Here is a 17223-nt window from a genome sequence, read left to right as displayed (position 1 = left end):
TGTGAAGGATGGAGTAGCATTTTGTCCGAAGAGCTGTTAAACATCAAACCAGTTCAGGATAGGGAAATTAATATAGCATGAAGCCAGGCACTAAAGCTCTATGGCAGAAAGCATCTAGTACATGACTCTGCTTTTAGTCTGCCTTATGCTCACAGTGGCAGAGTGGACAGCATGCAAAAAATGTCATTTTGTGTGTTCCAGAGTTTCCGCTATAAAACTGGATAGCGGTCAACATGTGCAGGAATTATACAGTGTGCTTGACAAATGAGCTATGACAAAATATGGTCGAATTTGGTGTTTATTTTGCACTGTAACATGATGGATTATGTGATACAAAAATAACACAATCAACTACAATAAATGATAAACATCCTCATCCCATATTTATTATAGTTGCTAACAGGGTCAGCGCTCGCCAAGTTGATGCCCTACGCGATTTGGGCTGGGGGGGTGGATGTGGGCGATAATCAGACGTGGTGCGAGCTGCGAGTCGGGTCCTTGAATAACATATAACATGCGAGGAAGGGCAGCCGGAGGAGTTTCATAGTCTCCCCTGACATCATTATAAAAGGAAGTAACATTGGCACTAGGAAAGTGGAAGTTAGTAGTAAAAGGCCAGGTGCTTGTTTTCATAGCTGCTGTGACTCATCTGCCCTGTGTCAGCTCCTTCCATGGGGGGCAGGTGGAAATGGCACTGCTGCTTCCTATATGTATATTGCACAGTCTGCGTAGGGCACCAACTCTCTAGGGGGCACCATCTTACACTAGGGGGGTACCAGAATCTCCACCGGATGTCCTTACTCTCACGTTATAAGTTATTCAAGGACCCGGTAGCAGTTGTGGAACACAGAAGATAGCACCACACCTCGATAATGTGGCCATATGATCGCTAACAAACCCCCTCTCCCTGGTTCAACGATCACTGAGATATTTACATTTACATTTATGCATTTGGCAGACGCTTTTATCCAAAGCAACTTACAGTGCACTTATTACAGGGACAGTCCCCCGGAGCAACCTGGAGTTAAGTGTCTTGCTCAAGGACACAATGGTGGTGGCTGTGGGGATCGAACCAGAGACCTTCTGATTAACAGTTATGTGCTTTAGCCACTACCACCACCACCACTCCTGATATGCTTAGGGCCAGTGGTGGATCCTAAAGGATCCAGGAAAAAGAGACTGCACACTAGGCATGTAAGATGCCAGGTATAAACTTAAATTGTTTATTCGTCAAAAGTTGTGTTAACAAGGTACCTGTTTGCTAAAATGAGCACATTTCCTTTACAAGGAGCAGCTACTGTAGTAGCCAAATTTGCCAAAGTTTGCAAGGTTCATGGCATGAAATCTTTGAAAGATCTTAGTTTTGTTTGATGCACTTTGTAACAATTTAATGGGATATCCAAGAGCACAACTGTTGAAATAATTGTTATTTATTACTTCTGGACAGACAGAAAACACATTTTTCTTGTTGCCCACCAAACTACTATTGTTGTCGATTAATTGTGAATTTAGCCTTCCCTTAACCACCGCATGAAATACATTGTGGATCGTCACTTTAAATGTTCAGATGGGTGGTTCTTGGCCAGATTAGGCTGCAAAGTGGACCAGACTTTATGCCTATAGTCAAAAGTCTGGCTCTGCATGACTCATAACTCATTTGCAGCTGTCATACAGCAGCTCTACACTCTCACCAGCCAAGCTGGCAAACGAACAAAAGTCCAAAGGCTAAAATGAAACACTGAAATTTGTGATATTTAAAATGGTGAAGAGCCCCTTCAAACAGGAGGGCTTTTCCAGAGATGGAGAGTTGCTGAATTACTGCAAATTGTGACTAGTCTGCTATCCTCAAAGGACGCTCGAGCTTCAATTAGTACACTCAAGGGGTTGAAGGCTCCTAGGGTGGACCAACTCCATTAAAACACAAAGCCTCTTTCTTATTTTGGAATAACATTCACTGATGAATTATGCACAATAAGACTAGAAACATGTTTTAAGAAAGTAAACAGAGAAGTAAAGCATGGAAAAGCAAACCTGTCTCCTCAAGGTCTTTGGCTTTGTGTCTAATCCTATAATGGACTAGCATTACTCTGACCATTACTTACTGTATGGACAGTAGCTACTCCTATCTTCACCAACACAAACTTAACTTAACAACCAACAGAAAGAATTAGGCACAGTGTGAGGTGAAAAAGAGAGATGGAAAGAAAGAGAGAACTAGATTTTTTGCCATTTTAAAAGACGAGAAATCTTGCCAGTGCAAAGCAATGCCTCGATGTAAGGGTGTGATGGTTTCTATGCACCGTTGCTTTGAGGATGCTAGGGTGTTTTTGGTGTTTGCTTGGGTGTTGCTCGCTGAAATTGTCTCTAGATGGTATCAATCACTCTGCAAAAAGACATTTAAGATTCATATGCAACATTCATTCATTTATTTGGACTGCCCCGGGAATCCTACCCTAACCTTGGTGGCAGCCATTCTTAATCTTGTGAAAGTTTTACAAAGTGAGTTTCACATGAGGTCACATAACTACACATAACTGAGGTGAAATGAACACTACAGCAACAACTAATTTTATTCCCTTTCACGCAAATCACTGTGTAAGCATGTCTAACACAACCTCTTAACTCAAGGCACAAGCTGAATTGTCGGTTAAGAACTGTCAAATAATAGTTGCAATAATCGCCTGTATAGTCGATTAATCGTTCCAATAATCGTTAGATTAGTCGATTCTTAAAATAATCACAAGTTGCAACACTACCAGCAAGTACTCAATCTATGATATTCCGGTCTCTTAATTTGGCTTGGCCACATTACAATGCAACCTGTCAACATCAAATTCATAACACTCACCAAAAGACATTATGCCCAACGTACTCATTCACCTTCTTGTTTCAGATTTCTTTCTATATCCTTCTCTTCTCTGCATTCCTTCATTTGACCAACCCAACAATAATAAGACACATGCACAAGACCATAATCCATGGATTAAACTGTGTTGTGCATCAACTGTCTCATCTCATCAGTTTCAGCTACCGCCCCCCCCAATCACCTGCCAGGATTGCAATTTCAAGCTATTAAGGGGGGGTGGAGGATGCAAGGCAAAGAGGGCATAAAACCCTAAAGGGATTTTGCCATTCATAGTAATTAGAACTAGTGTTTGGGGAATACCACACCCCCACACTCCTTTGCACATTCCTCCTGATTTCAAGCGATTTGAGGCAGGAAACATCAGTCATCAGTCAACACCATCTTTCTTTAATTAATTCCAAAACGGCCACACTCTCCCCCACATGCGCTGTGAAATTAAAGTCATGCATAATCCACATATCTTGTAATGGTGACCAGAAATGTTAGCATGCATACTTCCACAGATACCCACAATCCCCCCCACACTTACTTCACACCCTGCAGCCGTCGCATTGGATTTCTGCAGTGGCCATAACGTGTGTTTTCCGTAGAGCTCCTGTACCTACTAACAAAAATCCAGATTTCCTTTCCTCGTCCTATGCCTTCCTTCTCTCCACCCCCACAAGATTTTTCATGGAGTGTGTGAGCGTTTTCTCCTCACACATTGAGGCATGCAGATGCGCTCATAGTCTGTGTGCAAACCGCACATGCAAGCACAGGCGAGTCCCTCCTTAATGAGGCATGACAGATTAAATCGTCACCTCAACCGCAGCACTCAGAGAGCAGCCGCAGAGAGACTGGGAAAAGAGTGTGTGTGAGTGTGTTAGCTGTGCAACGGGGAGTGCAAGGGGGGTGATTTGCATTCAAAACTAGTGCGCCTCCCTCTCTCTCTCTGGATTCAGGTAACAGTATGAGCTGTAGTGAATATAGGTTAATGATATTTTCAGACTGATCTGCAGTGGGTCCGTTTTCATCAAGCATATGAAGCCTTTTCAGTTGCATTGGTTTGCACTTATTTGTGGTGTTTGCCAAGGCAAGCATCACGAATTGTCATAAGGTTGGGGATTTGAAAAAACACTTAGCTTTTAGACCCGAAACATACGCAAGTACGCCTACGCAGATGCAAGTGCTTGGTCAACGCAAAGTCTGGTTGAACATATACAGTACTGTGCAAAAGTTTTAGGCACTTGTGAAAAATGTTGCATAGTGAGGATGTCTTCAAAAATAATGAAATATATCGTTTTCATTTATCACTTAATGCCATACAAAATCCACTAAACATAATAAAGCTAAATCAGTATTCGGTGTGACCACCTTTACCTTTAAAACAGCCCCAATTCTCCTAGATACACCTGGACACAGTTTGTCTTGGTTGTTGGCAGATAGGATGATACAAGCTGCTTGGAGAATTCGCCACAGTTCTTCTATCTATTCTCAATTGCTTCTGTCTCTTTAATGTAATCTCAGACTGACCCGATGTTCAGTGGGGTCTCTGTGGGGAACATGACATCTGTTGCAGGACTCCCTGTTCTTCTATTCTCTTCTATTCTATTTGCAAAAGTAATGTTTGGGAGTCTAGCAATTATATTTCCTATTGACACACTAAAGCTGAAGATACAAATAACCATTGTGAAGCATCCTAGACTTTTTCACAGTACTTGGACGTATAACGTACGTTCTTGCATTACTCTGACGGTAACAAACCTCATAACTCGATCTGTCCAAATGATTCTCTGTCATGTGAAGCTTGCCAGAATAACAACAGGAATACCGAAATAACATAAACAATTGTAAAAGACTGAATTAGGATGTTATTCATACAATAACTGCCCTGTGTATGTACTGTGTGTGATCGTACACTCACCTAAAGGATTATTAGGAACACCTGTTCAATTTCTCATTAATGCAATTATCTAATCAACCAATCACATGGCAGTTGCTTCAATGCATTTAGGGGTGTGGTCCTGGTCAAGATAATCTCCTGAACTCCAAACTGAATGTCAGAATGGGAAAGAAAGGTGATTTAAGCAATTTTGAGCATGGCATGGTTGTTGGTGCCAGACGGGCCGGTCTGAGTATTTCACAATCTGCTCAGTTACTGGGATTTTCACGCACAACCATTTCTAGGGTTTACAAAGAATGGTGTGAAAAGGGAAAAACATCCAGTATGCGGCAGTCCTATGGGCGAAAATACCTTGTTGATGCTAGAGGTCAGAGGAGAATGGGCCGACTGATTCAAGCTGATAGAAGAGCAACTTTGCCTGAAATAACCACTCGTTACAACCGAGGTATGCAGCAAAGCATTTGTGAAGCCACAACACGCACAACCTTGAGGCGGATGGGCTACAACAGCAGAAGACCCCACCGGGTACCACTCATCTCCACTACAAATAGGAAAAAGAGGCTACAATTTGCAAGAGCTCACCAAAATTGGACAGTTGAAGACTGGAAAAATGTTGCCTGGTCTGATGAGTCTCGAATTCTGTTGAGACATTCAGATGGTAGAGTCAGAATTTGGCGTAAACAGAATGAGAACATGGATCCATCATGCCTTGTTACCACTGTGCAGGCTGGTGGTGGTGGTGTAATGGTGTGTGGGATGTAATCTTGGCACACTTTAGGCCCCTTAGTGCCAATTGGGCATCGTTTAAATGCCACGGCCTACCTGAGCATTGTTTCTGACCATGTCCATCCCTTTATGGCCACCATATACCCATCCTCTGATGGCTACTTCCAGCAGGATAATGCACCATGTCACAAAGCTCGAATCATTTCAAATTGGTTTCTTGAACATGACAATGTGTTCACTGTACTAAAATGGCCCCCACAGTCACCAGATCTCAACCCAATAGAGCATCTTTGGGATGTGGTGGAACGGGAGCTTCGTGCCCTGGATGTGCATCCCACAAATCTCCATCAACTGCAAGATGCTATCCTATCAATATGGGCCAACATTTCTAAAGAATGCTTTCAGCACCTTGTTGAATCAATGCCACGTAGAATTAAGGCAGTTCTGAAGGCGAAAGGGGGTCAAACACAGTATTAGTATGGTGTTCCTAATAATCCTTTAGGTGAGTGTATATTTATGCATTCAGGAATTCGAGGACTGCCGCCTGAAGTTACGTCCATCCATACAGCTTCAATGAGCAAAACATTTGCGTTCAATAACTGTTCGACTATTTTACAGTCATTTTCTTAATGCATTAGTCATTTAAGTGTAGGAGAACCCCAGAAAAACACATGCCTACGCTGATGAAAACCTTCAGATCAGAGCGTTACGTCTTATACGTTCTTCAATGTGAGAAGAACCAATCGGAAGTGCTTTTTCAGCTGCTAGAGCCATTAAATCAGCAGGTAGTCGAGTCAATCAAGGAACTAACGGCTTCCTGCTGGCAAACACAATTGCCAGCTCCAACTTCCTCCAATGATGTGATGCCAGCTTTAGCAACTAGCAAAGTCCTAGCGGGGACAGTTTTGTAAGGCGAGCACCACTCACATTGTCTTTGGAAAATGTAAAAAGTAGAGGCTAAAGGTAGGGTTGTGCAAGAGTTATCGATTAATCGAGATTTAAATAATCGATTAGTATAAAACCCTACACAAACATTGAAATTTGTTTTTCCTTTGTGCCTTTGCCTGCCTTGGGCAACAATGAAACTGCTTCTCTCACCTAAATCTTGCCGTTGGTACTGTGGATACATGTTCACCAAAAAAGCTAATCCTATCAATATTTTAAGTGATTTTATTGCTTAAGAAGACATGTATGTTTCATTGCGTGAGTGGAAGTTTTATTGAATCTTTTGGTCATTTTTATTCAAGATGTAGTGTTAATTTTTTCATAATAAAAAGGTCCAGAGGTTGAACTTAAATGCTTTATTTCAAGTAATCTAGTGTCTAGTACTTGACTACAAAATTACTCGAAATGCCCATCCCTAGTTTGGCTTTTGCTATGTGTCAATTGAAATGCTTTTGTATTTCTTCATAGATAACAGAAGGTGGAAAGACATGACTGACTGCAGTAAACACTAATGAGATCTGAAACTAGACCATGCATGACTGTCTGCTGGGGTAATATATGTGCATTATGGCAGTCCATTGGGTGCAAATGTGACTAAACCTTTTACTCCTAGAGAGTGTGTGTGTGTGTGTGTGTGTGTGTGTGTGTGAGCGTGTATTTATCACTTTGTGGGGACCAAATGTCCCCATAAGGATAGTAAAACCCGAAATTTCTGACCTTGTGGGGACATTTTGTCGGTCCCCATGAGGAAAAAAGCTTATAAATCATACTAAATTATGTTTTTTGAAAATGTAAAAATGCAGAAAGTTTTCTGTGAGGGTTAGGTTTAGGGGTAGGGTTAGGTTTAGGGGATTGAATATAAAGTTTGTACAGTATAAAAACCATTATGTCTATGGAAAGTCCCCATAAAACATGGAAACACAACATGTGTATGTGTGTGTGTGTGTGTGTGTGTGTGTGTGTGTGTGTGTGTGTGTGTGTGTGTGTGTGTGTGTGTGTGTGTGTGTGTGTGTGTTTCTGTTATTGGACACCTCTGCTTAATGCGTTGTCAGGCTGCATCCCATGAGTCCGTCCTGTGTTCAGTCATGCAGTGCTGCTCAAACATGATCATTCCAGTATGGTGGTGGTGAGACAAAGAGCGTAAGAGACAATCAATAAATATCTTTAAACTGAAGTGTGCAATTTCTGCAGTACTTGTGCCAGTATACAGTATTGCTAAAATGATGATTGTTTCCAAAGAGGTTTCCTGAACACTCCACCCTTTTACTTTGGTTGGCCAAACAGATAGCCCGCCCCAAATTCATGCTATTAGATTAGCCAATGTTGCAGTGTCTGGCTGGTCAGGATGCTCAAACAAACAGCAAAACACAAAGCACAGTGTTTACACTTTTAGGTGAAATCAAGCTACAGATTGGTTACATGCATTTGACTCTGCATATTAAGCTAGGATGCAAGAAAGTATCTTAACATAGAGAAAATTACTTTAAAAGGGTTTCGTATTTATCTGCATGCCAGCTGTAATCAGTGCAATTACTTTTATTTTCAAAGAATGCTGGATACATATTTTTACCATGTTTTATAGGCTATTCTGCGACTTCAGACACAAAAATTGTCTATTCATAATTACAGCATATTGCAAAGAGAATTTGAAAAGGCATTTTAACATAAGCATTCAATGATTCAGTTGGAATTAATTTTGATTGAAGTTGAAATGTATTTTTGCTAAGCAGAACTATTACTGTCAGAGAAGTGTCAGAACAAGGATGAAATCATATTCATTATTCTGTATCCCATAATTAATTCTGCATTTGAGCTACAGCCATGAATGATACCTCAATTCATGCAGCTTGTTGAGGGGAGATGTGCTATTACTTTCCTAAGAGATTGTTTAGCGGACAATAAAACAGGTTAATATTTTTTGCATTGAAAGAGGAACCTCGTGTACAAGCATTCAGAATGCTTCTTTTTTATGATAGTAGATTCCAAATGAATAGTTTTGCAGTAGTAACACGGTCAGTTGTAACAATGGTATTTTGGCACAGACTGTGGTTACCATGGTACCAAGGGCAGACCCATTCAATTTCATTTCAAAAGAAAAGGCACTTGTAATATGGTCTCTATTCTGTGCGGCAAGGAAGGTTTGGGAAGGGTGCTACAGAATGTATGTTCAGTGGTAAGTGAACATAATGTTTCATTATAGCTTGTTTCAGAAGCTCTTGTCCTTTAGAAAAACGCCTTTCTTTCTTGCGACCACGAGGGAAATGATGCATGTTATTTACCGTACAGCGCACCAGATGGAGAACTGAGGCAGACTACACCGCTGTGACATGCAAATAAATGTCCTTCCCTCATTAGTATTCATAACAAAAAAGAGGTCATAGCCAGCAAACAGTCAGAGAAGACAGGTTGTATCTCTGCAATTTTCTTTTGGTAGAAGACAGCCGTGCTAAAATAAAAAAACAAAAAAATGCAGTGTCTTCCTGTGGGAGCAATTGCATTTCTAGATTGCCTTCTCTCTCATTTGGGTTGCTATATAACAGACAATATAGAACTATTAGCCTTAGCTAATTTCATGGAAAATATGTCTGTACTGTAGTATGTTCCCTACTACTGCATTTTGATTTGTTCAGAAAAGTGTCTGGCATTAATACGTTTTGCTTGGCACCAATCAATTCAAACCTCAAGACATTACAGTAAGACCAACGGCCAGCTAGCTGGATGGATAGTCAGAAAGATTGTTGCACAGATAGTCAGATGGATGTGTAGATGGATGGACAGACAAATAGCAGATTTTTGTGAGTCCTTTTGTGAGTTTGTTTACATTTGAAATTTTGACAATTGGAGTTTGAATTATTGAACATTCCGTTGGCCGATTGAAACATTGCGTCAATGTAAGTCTATGAGATTTTTCTAATTTTGATCGTCTGCTGTGTGAAAACCGTAAGTCAGATCAGTAAGAAAAGACCATGAACACTATTCCAGAACAGTCTGAAGATGTGTGCCAAGTTTGGTGGATGTTGCTTGGCGGTTCTTCTTTTAGTGTTACAATGTTTAGTCTCTGTTTGACGGGGGGGGGCATAATGAACTCTTTCTTAAAATGCTTTTTCATTTTCTTTTTGCAATATGCAGTCATTATGAATAACCTAGTTTGTGTGCTATAAATAGTTGCATAGTCCTCCAAATCTGAAGTGGTATTAAATTTAAACCAATTTTGAGAAAAGCTTATTGTTAGATCTTTATGTTACAGTTAGATGTCTTACGGTATATTTCTAAGCTGACATGAGCACCATGATTGTCAAATAGGCTTAAACGCACAGGTATTATCATTATGGTGATCAAAACTAAAAATCTGTTCTGCTAAGTTCAGAAGGTGCTCTTTGTTGGGAAAAGCCAACTAACTGTAAATGGTCAAAACGGTTCTAAGGCACACTTCAATCATCAAATAAAACAGATTTGACTAAGGTCCAATAAAGTATTATTTGATCTGAGGACGGATCATGCAGAAACTCACTATTTCAGAATACAGGAAGTGGCCATCTGAATCATTTGCTCTCACTTTTTCTGTCTTCACACATTGATTTGATTTGTGCTCATTGGTATGTGGTGCAGTCACATTCCCCCTGTCGAATAAGATCTGTAGAGAAGATACAAGGACTTCGAACAAAACATTTCACTAATGATGAATAAACCCAACGCTCCATGATCTCTTTCATATGGAATTGGTAATGCTTAAGGTTTGCTCTTTCATTGCTCAGGAGTTTTAATGTAGTTCTCAGGTTGTTTTGATTTAAATATGAACATTTTCTCAGATATTTCTCATAAAATGGGCCAATTTGAAAAAGAATATGACGCTATAAAATGAATGTGTATAGCAGCGTAGCTCAGAAAATTTGATCTTACAAGAATTTGATTTGCAATGTTCTTATTCATATTGAAATCTCTTGACTTTTGATTGCGGACTTGGTACTTTGATACCTACTGAGCACAGTAATTATTGAGATCTCTTCTGAAAATCTAGAGGAGATATATTATATGATTTGGGTCTTTTTCATAGAGGAAATGTGGAAGAGGCCGAAGACAAAAGCAGAAGTCTTTGAAAAGCAAAGAAAAATAAAGAGAGCTCGTTTGTGATTTTTCTTTCCTATAAGAATGGAAACATCACATGCAAATGCACTCTCACACGAACATGCTTGTTGTGGAGTGAGAATCACTTGGCACAGATCTGGCTTGGATGTTCTTAGCTGTTGTAGCTGAGAGCTTTATCACCGCTCACTGGGGTGAACTATCACTTTAAGTGAGAGATGGATACAGGGGGAAAGCCGATAAAAAAAAAAAACAAGCAAAAGGAACAAGTACATGAATCTTCCTCTGTTTGTCTTAACATGCATGGCTGCATCAATATATACCATCATTGCAACACAGTATGAATATTTTAGGGGTTCAGGAGAGATGTAAACTGAATGTGTGCGCGTGCATGTGTGTGCATACGCGCATGTGTGTTCATGTGTGAGTGCAGTGCATGCAGCGAGACAAATGTATTTCACTGCACACTTTATATCTGTCAAAAAATTTATGTCCCAGTGACCACTTTTTTCATAAAACCTTCTCAATATCAGCCAGAGTTATCTTTTGAATTTCTGTATTATAATCACATATTATGGAAGTCAATGGATCAAGGCATTCCTAAAGATTAAAAAAACAGAAATGTAAAGCTTTTTAATCCTTTTAGTTGTGGATTTACTGTTCTTGGTGGAGGAATTTCTGGATATTTATCCATGTAAACTGTCCCATTCTGGTCTCCTTGCGCTTATCGTGCCAAAGTTCCAGAGCTTGTCTTACTGGTTTTAAAATAGCATGTTCAAATACCCTTCAAATACCCCCCATGTTCAAGCCAAATCTACGCCATTGCACTAAAATCATGTTTACATGCATATTGTTTATGTGCTGTTGCACTACTTTGAAAAAGTGAGTATTTCAATGTTAACAAAATGGCCCCCCCATTCACTTCCATTATCAGTGCCTCTGCACTTCTTCAGTCAAATCTTCAGTCAAATCCATTGGCTAAAGTATGAAGCAGCAATCACTCTAAAGTGCAGAACTCTCAAGGCTTAAATACATAAACGTGTGCACCAGGTAGAACCTATTATTTCCACATCTATGGCTAAATACAACACCTAGATAAACACTCTCTTTCTCATATACACCTGCAAACACACATTAAATCTAAGGGGGGAAATTACAACATGAGATTTTTTTTTGTGCTATAATCCCTGCTGACTTTAAAAACAGAAGGTCCATGTGAAGAAACTGAATAATTCATTGAAAAAACAGGACTCTGTGCCTCTTCAAGAGCTCAAGACAGATTCTCAACAAATTGTGGTTGAACTATATTACACATTTACAGTGCACATTTTGGGATTGAAAACAGATTAGCGGAATAGATGTTTTCAACTTAGTTTAATAATTTTAAACCACCATGACTTTAGCTATACATAACTAATATTGGCATTATATGCATGATGTTAGCCAGAGGGGAACTGGCCCCCACAGTGAGTCTGGTTTCTCCCAAGGTTATTTTTCTCCATTAACCAACATCTTATGGAGTTTTGTGTTCCTTGCCACAGTCGCCTACAGCTGCTCACTGGAGTTATTAATACAATTATTATTTAATTATTTTTAAACACGATTAAGAATCGTATTTTATCTAATTACACTAAATAATAGTTGCCTAATAATTGTGTATGCTAACAGTTGCCTAATAATTGTGCACGCTAACAGTTGCCTAATAATTGTGCACGCTAACAGTTGCCTAATAATTGTGTACGCTAACAGTTGCCTAATAATTGTGCACGCTAATAGTTGCCTAATAATTGTGCACGCTAACAGTTGCCTAATAATTGTGCACGCTAACAGTTGCCTAATAATTGTGCACGCTAACAGTTGCCTAATAATTGTGCACGCTAACATTTGCCTAATAATTGTGCACGCTAACGGTTGCCTAATAATTGTGCACACTAATAGTTGCCTAATAATTGTGCATGCTAATTGTTGCCTTATAATTGTGTACACTAATAGTTGCCTAATAATTGTGCACGCTAATAGTTGCCTTATAATTGTGCACGCTAATAGTTGACTAATAATTGTGCACACTAACGGTTGACTAATAATTGTGCACGCTAATAGTTGCCGAATAATTGTGTACACTAATAGTTGCCTAATAATTGTGCACACTAATAGTGCCCTAATAATTGTGCATGCTAACAGTTGCCTAATAATTGTGCACGCTAACAGTTGCCTAATAACTGTGCACGCTAACAGTTGCCTAATAATTGTGCACGCTAATAGTTGCCTAATAATTGTGCACGCTAACAGTTGCCTAATAACTGTGCACGCTAACAGTTGCCTAATAATTGTGCACGCTAATAGTTGCCTAATAATTGTGCACACTAACAGTTGCCTAATAACTGTGCACGCTAACAGTTGCCTAATAATTGTGCACACTAATAGTTGCCTAATAACTGTGCACGCTAATAGTGCCCTAATAATTGTGTACGCTAATAGTTGCCTAATAATTGTGCACGCTAACAGTTGCCTAATAACTGTGCACGCTAATAGTTGCCTAATAACTGTGCACGCTAACAGTTGCCTAATAACTGTGCACGCTAACAGTTGCCTAATAATTGTGCACGCTAATAGTTGCCTAATAATTGTGCACACTAACAGTTGCCTAATAACTGTGCACGCTAACAGTTGCCTAATAATTGTGCACACTAATAGTTGCCTAATAACTGTGCACGCTAATAGTGCCCTAATAATTGTGTACGCTAATAGTTGCCTAATAATTGTGCACGCTAACAGTTGCCTAATAACTGTGCACGCTAATAGTTGCCTAATAATTGTGCACGCTAACAGTTGCCTAATAATTGTGCACGCTAACAGTTGCCTAATAACTGTGCACGCTAATAGTTGCCTAATAATTGTGCACACTAATAGTTGCCTAATAATTGTGCACGCTAATAGTTGCATAATAACTGTGCACGCTAATAGTTGCCTAAGAATTGTGCACACTAATAGTTGCCTAATAATTGTGCACACTAATAGTTGCATAATAATTGTGCACGCTAAAAGTGCCCTAATAATTGTGCACACTAACAGTTGCCTAATAATTGTGCACACTAATAGTTGCCTAATAATTGTGCACGCTAATAGTTGCCTAATAATTGTGCACGCTAATAGTTGCCTAATAATTGTGTCCACTAATAGTTGCCTAATAATTGTGCACGCTAATAGTTGCCTAATAATTGTGCACACTAATAGTTGCCTAATAATTGTGCACGCTAATAGTTGCCTAATAATTGTGCACGCTAATAGTTGCCTAATAATTGTGTCCACTAATAGTTGCCTAATAATTGTGCACGCTAATAGTTGCCTAATAATTGTGCACACTAATAGTTGCCTAATAATTGTGCACGCTAATAGTTGCCTAATAATTGTGCACGCTAATAGTTGCCTAATAATTGTGCACGCTAATAGTTGCCTAATAATTGTGCACGCTAACAGTTGCCTAATAATTGTGCAAGCTAATAGTTGCCTAATAATTGTGTCCACTAATAGCTGCCTAATAATTGTGCACGCTAATAGTTGCCTAATAATTGTGCACACTAATAGTTGCCTAATAATTGTGCACGCTAATAGTTGCCTAATAATTGTGCAAGCTAATAGTTGCCTAATAATTGTGTCCACTAATAGTTGCCTAATAATTGTGCACGCTAATAGTTGCCTAATAATTGTGCACACTAATAGTTGCCTAATAATTGTGCACGCTAATAGTTGCCTAATAATTGTGCACACTAATAGTTGCCTAATAATTGTTCACACATATATTCCGCTGAGAAAGTCAAAACTCACTTTTCCTTTGTTAAACATTCAAGTTTGAGGTTCAATAACATTTTGGATTGACTGACATTATAGTGTTTGTTCAATAATAAAATAAATCCTGAGGAATACAGTTTGCCTAATAATTGGGCATGCAGTATATATATATATATATATACACTCACCTAAAGGATTATTAGGAACACCTGTTCAATTTCTCATTAATGCAATTATCTAATCAACCAATCACATGGCAGTTGCTTCAATGCATTTAGGGGTGTGGTCCTGGTCAAGACAATCTCCTGAACTCCAAACTGAATGTCAGAATGGGAAAGAAAGGTGATTTAAGCAATTTTGAGCATGGCATGGTTGTTGGTGCCAGACGGGTATGAGTATGAACTGAGTATGTCACAATCTGCTCAGTTACTGGGATTTTCACGCACAACCATTTCTAGGGTTTACAAAGAATGGTGTGAAAAGGGAAAAACATCCAGTATGCGGCAGTCCTGTGGGCGAAAATGCCTTGTTGATGCTAGAGGTCAGAGGAGAATGGGCCGACTGATTCAAGCTGATAGAAGAGCAACTTTGCCTGAAATAACCACTCGTTACAACCGAGGTATGCAGCAAAGCATTTGTGAAGCCACAACACGCACAACCTTGAGGCGGATGGGCTACAACAGCAGAAGACCCCACCGGGTACCACTCATCTACACTACAAATAGGAAAAAGAGGCTACAATTTGCAAGAGCTCACCAAAATTGGACAGTTGAAGACTGGAAAAATGTTGCCTGGTCTGATGAGTCTCGATTTCTGTTGAGACATTCAGATGGTAGAGTCAGAATTTGGCGTAAACAGAATGAGAACATGGATCCATCATGCCTTGTTACCACTGTGCAGGCTGGTGGTGGTGGTGTAATGGTGTGGGGGATGTTTTCTTGGCACACTTTTGGCCCCTTAGTGCCAATTGGGCATCGTTTAAATGCCACGGCCTACCTGAGCATTGTTTCTGACCATGTCCATCCCTTTATGGCCACCATATACCCATCCTCTGATGGCTACTTCCAGCAGGATAATGCACCATGTCACAAAGCTCGAATCATTTCAAATTGGTTTCTTGAACATGACAATGAGTTCACTGTACTAAAATGGCCCCCACAGTCACCAGATCTCAACCCAATAGAGCATCTTTGGGATGTGGTGGAATGGGAGCTTCGTGCCCTGGATGTGCATCCCACAAATCTCCATCAACTGCAAGATGCTATCCTATCAATATGGGCCAGCATTTCTAAAGAATGCTTTCAGCACCTTGTTGAATCAATGCCACGTAGAATTAAGGCAGTTCTGAAGGCGAAAGGGGTCAAACACAGTATTAGTATGGTGTTCCTAATAATCCTTTAGGTGAGTGTATATATATATATATATATATATATATATATATATATATATATATATACCTCCCCTGGAATCTATGCTCCTGGGTGAAATACATTTCAACAGTGGCTTAAAACAAGCCCTATACAGCTATTTGGTCATTGGTTAACAGTCCCTGCATCTGAATATACATACTTCCCAACTATATATGTAGTATGCCAAAAACAGTGTGTCCATTAGTATGTCCAAAACCTTATTATTTATAAAACAGTTGGCGAAAAATACCATGCTGATCTACTACAAACGATGAGATTCTGAAGTGTGGGGCAAAATATTACTATATTATTATTTTACTGACAAATTACAAAGACTATCTTTTTGTCTTTCTTGAAATGCCATGCGCTAATGAATTCGACCAACATATATTAATGTTTGTTATTTATATTATTTATGTTGACTTCAACCAGATGCCTAATTATAATAATGTAATGGTGTCTGCATTTGTTATGATTGCTGGGATGTTACTATAGCGACTTACTATACATTATTTTAGGTTTATGCCTAATGAATCACACACACACACACGTAATTTGCATATGAAACATCTTAACCCCTCACAAATGCACACACACATACACACTTCAGCTACTGACTGCCATTAATGATTATTCACTTTCTACAATTGATTATCACCTAGAAACAGACCATTTGCATAAACATCCAACAACACATAATGTCGCTTTGTTGTTTTGACATCAGGTTCCACAGAAATGAATGACTCCCTGTTGTGTAGCCCTTCACAGTCGTTCTCAGTGTAAATGTCACTCTTGACTCCAATTAAGTTCTCCATAATGATGCCAGGAAATTATTTAAAACTTGAATTAAATACATGCATGATAAATGACAGCATGAATTCCTGCCTAAGTTTTAACACCACTATCCATCATACATATTGGTTTGATGTTGATGGTAATTGGTGCCATTATTTAATCTTTTCTACAGTAAGAAGTACTGTGATTTTCCAAGTTAAGATCTTTATGAAATCTGAAGGACACCTCGATCTTGTGCAGCAAATTACATTTAAATCAAGCAATTAACATGGTCAAAGGCACAAATGTGCATATTTATTAAAATAAATGTCAAAATCCGAAAACATCCCGATGCCAAATTTCCAATGTGGACTTTTGAGCCCCACTCTATGCTTTAAATCTCTGAATAACAGACAATTGTTGTGGCTAATTCTAATTTTGTCTTGGTCATCTAATTTCACGAGACTACCCAGCGCGCTACTCTTTGAACCATACAACGATATTCAAAAAGCACTGATATTGTTTCAATGTTTCAAGCCTTTGTTCCAGCATGTCTGTGGAAATGGAATCGTCATGGCAACGGTCATGTCCATAAACCTGAGGACAATACAAGTACCCTTATTATTTCCCCTAATGTGCATCTTGATCAATCATCCTCTTTAGCTCCACATACATAGTAAAATATAGAAAGAAACGGTCAAGTCAAATAAATTCCTCTCAGAGTCCAAGTTCAATGTCCTGTAGGTGAA

General features: G+C 39.3%; 1 protein-coding gene across 5 annotated transcripts in view; it reads right to left on the bottom strand.

The window, feature by feature from the left end:
* The window catches only part of plppr2a (phospholipid phosphatase related 2a), a 34556-nt gene extending 30897 nt beyond the window's left edge, over window positions 1-3659 (bottom strand). For 4 of the 5 annotated variants that reach the window (XR_007971109.1, XM_052132349.1, XM_052132346.1 and 1 more), the window contains exon 1: window positions 3396-3659. The gene's annotated coding sequence lies outside the window, so the exon portion shown is untranslated. Of the gene's footprint in view, window positions 1-2848; window positions 2874-3395 lie in introns of those variants that run through there. The other variant, XM_052132347.1, reaches the window with a different exon arrangement.
* Window positions 3660-17223: the final 13564 nt, after the last annotated feature.

This window comes from Xyrauchen texanus, chromosome 8 (genome assembly GCF_025860055.1).
Source record: "Xyrauchen texanus isolate HMW12.3.18 chromosome 8, RBS_HiC_50CHRs, whole genome shotgun sequence".
NCBI lineage: Eukaryota > Metazoa > Chordata > Actinopteri > Cypriniformes > Catostomidae > Xyrauchen > Xyrauchen texanus.
Note: the sequence above shows the minus strand (reverse complement) of the source record. Positions and strands in the feature narration are given on the sequence as shown.